This window comes from Gossypium hirsutum, chromosome D13, assembly GCF_007990345.1.
Source record: "Gossypium hirsutum isolate 1008001.06 chromosome D13, Gossypium_hirsutum_v2.1, whole genome shotgun sequence".
NCBI lineage: Eukaryota > Viridiplantae > Streptophyta > Magnoliopsida > Malvales > Malvaceae > Gossypium > Gossypium hirsutum.
In genome coordinates, this window is record NC_053449.1 from 51,149,414 (window position 1) to 51,152,235 (window position 2,822).

General features: G+C 36.7%; 1 non-coding gene across 1 annotated transcript; it reads left to right on the plus strand.

The window, feature by feature from the left end:
- Positions 1-2,226: 2,226 nt before the first annotated feature.
- On the plus strand, positions 2,227-2,333 carry LOC121225799 (small nucleolar RNA R71). Its single transcript, XR_005923703.1, has one exon. It is a non-coding gene; the product is annotated as a small nucleolar RNA R71 (small nucleolar RNA).
- The last annotated feature ends 489 nt before the right edge of the window (positions 2,334-2,822 follow it).

Sequence of the window (2,822 nt, forward strand, 5' to 3'; positions counted from 1 at the left end):
ATTTGGTAGATTATATCATAATTAAGTATCTGTTTTAGTTGTTAAGGGTTTTGATTGTATATTTGAGGTCTTGGGTTCAAGTCATATTTTTTGGGGAAAATTCAGTTACTTTTGTTCCTAGGCCTAGCTTCGTTCGTTGGGCTTAAATGTTATTTTCCGTCAAGTTTTGATAGAATGAGTCTGTTGGTTTGGTGGTAAGGTGTTAGCGTACCTTGTGGTTGTGTGTTCGGAATCCCTTCGTGAGCATGTGAAAATATTTTATTTTCTTTATCAAATTTATGGATGAGTTTGGTTTTAATTTAAACTCTTTAATAAAAATCTGTTTAGTTGTGGGATAAGATTTACTCCCTTTTTCAAGTGTGTAACTTATAAGTGGTAATTTTTTTTCTTTAAAAAAAAAAAGGAGAAAACCTCCCCACGTTTCTTTTCCCTTACCCACACTTCACGCTGCCACTTCCATTCCCTACTGTTGCATCATGTTCCTTTCTTTTCGTTTTCCCATTCTTTTATTCTTTACTGGTCATTCTCAAATTGGGCTGCCCTTACATTCATTTCCTTATTGGTATTTTATTTTGTTTTATCTTAATCCCTATCGACGTTCTTGCTTTCTTACTCTTTTGCTACTGGATTTGTATTCGGGGATTGTGTTTGTCACAATTGTATCATCAGGTAATACTGGGAGAGTCGAGATTCGGGTATATTAGGATTTATGTCGTGAAATCAAAATTTTAACTATTTCTTTTACGTGCTACCATGAGAGGATCGAGAGGAAATTGGTGCTCCTCCAGCCACTTAAACGTCAGGTTGTTGTCATTTACTGTTGCGTAAGTGATTTAACGTTTTTGAAAGCCGAATGTGAGCATTTTTGTTGGAATATTTGATTTAGTTTCCGTATAATCGTTACTGATTGAATGTGTTAAATGAAGATTTTAGGTTTTGGTAGTCTCGTGGTTGCATTTACATCGAAATCAAATCAAGTGTGTAATAAAAACTTGAGAAAACAGCGAACGACGAAAGCCAAAAATTGGGATTCTTGACGCCACATAGCCATGTGCCAAGCCATGTATGACACATGGCCATGTGCTAGACCATGTAAGACACACTGTCTGGGTCAATTAGGCCATGTAGGCCATACGGGCATGTGGGCCCAAATTCTAAAATTTTACCCTAGGGCCATAAGCGTCATTCAGATCTAACTGCTTTTTGTTTGTTAATAGCTCCTTTAAGAATTTGACGTAATTTGGCATCTGTAAAAGAGCTTCAACAAACGGTAAGTTAATGTGCAATTTTTTTAAGAGCTTAAGAAATTTACCAAAGTGTTCGTTCATGTGGTCTTTCTTCAACGTGTTTGGATACAGAACTCGAGTTTTTTATTCTCTAACCATTGGCTTTTGCACTTTCTTATCTTCCTCAACCTCATCATTTTTCACCACAACTTCTTGCATTGGTTTCTGCTCAGGTTCAACTAACCCTTCCACGTCTCGAATAGTAATTGCATGAAGTTTCTCCCTCGGGTTAGTTTCAGTATTACTTGGCAAGCTACCTTGTGGTCTTTTCGAAACTAACTTAGCAAGTTGTCCTATTTGATTATCAAGTCCTTGAATCAATGCTTACTGATTTTTCAGTGCTGCCTCAATGTTTTAAAAACGAGTTTCTAACACCGAAATGAATTTAGCCAACATCTCTTCAAGGTTCGGCTTCTTCTTTTACTGATAAGGTTGTTGAAAACCCAAAAAGGGTTGTGTTCTTTGATTTCCTTGACCACCCTAAGAAAAGTTAGGATGGTTCCTCCGACCTGCATTATAGTTGTTATTATTGTAAGAGTTATTTTGAGGTATATAATTGTTACCCGTATAATTAACTTGCTCATTCTCTATGCTAGGATCGAAGGGTAAAAATTCTGAATTATTTCTCACTCCATTTGCATCGCATTGCATCACTAGATTCACCTGCGTAGAAAACTATAAACCGTCAATTTTCTTATTTAATGCTTCCACTTGGTTCGATAACATGATGACTGCATCTAGATTAAAAAAACCAGTTGCTTTCATCGGTTTTGTTCTCATGACTTGCCACTGATAATTATTCAATGCCATCTCCTCAATAAACTCATAAGCTACCTCGGGTGTTTTATTATTCAGTGTTCCACCAGCTTCTGCATCAATTAATTACCTAGTCGAGGTATTCAAACCGTTGTAGAAGGTTTGAACTTGTAATCACAGAGGTAACACATGATGAGGGCACATTCTCAATAAGTCCTTGAATTTCACCCATGCATCATATAAAGTCTCTAAATCGATCTAGGCAAAGGAAGAAATTTCATTCCTCAACTTAGCCATTTTAGCCGGTGAAAAGTACTTTAAGAGAAATATCTCGGTCATTTAAGCCTAAGTAGTGATAGAACATCGTGGTAAAGAATTTAACCACTATTTTCCCTTGTTCCTCAACAAGAAGGGAATAATCGTAAGCGAATGGCATCATTAATGGCATCATTAATCTTGAAAGTGTCACAAATCTCTAAAAACTTGGCCAAATGAGTATTTGGATCTTCATCCTGTAAACCATCGAACTGAGCATACTGTTGAACCATCTAAACTGTGTTCGGCTTCAGCTCAAAATTGTTTGCAACAATGGTAGGTCTCACAATACTCGATTCGGCCCCAATCAGAGTGGGTTTGGCATAATCATACATAGTACGAGGAACAGGATCTATATGAGGTAACTGGATATTCTAATTATCAAGCATCTCCTCGGTAATATTTTTTTCCTCTTGTTCGTCTACTATATTCTGTTGACTTTGTGTTGTTTCTCTCACTTCTTTG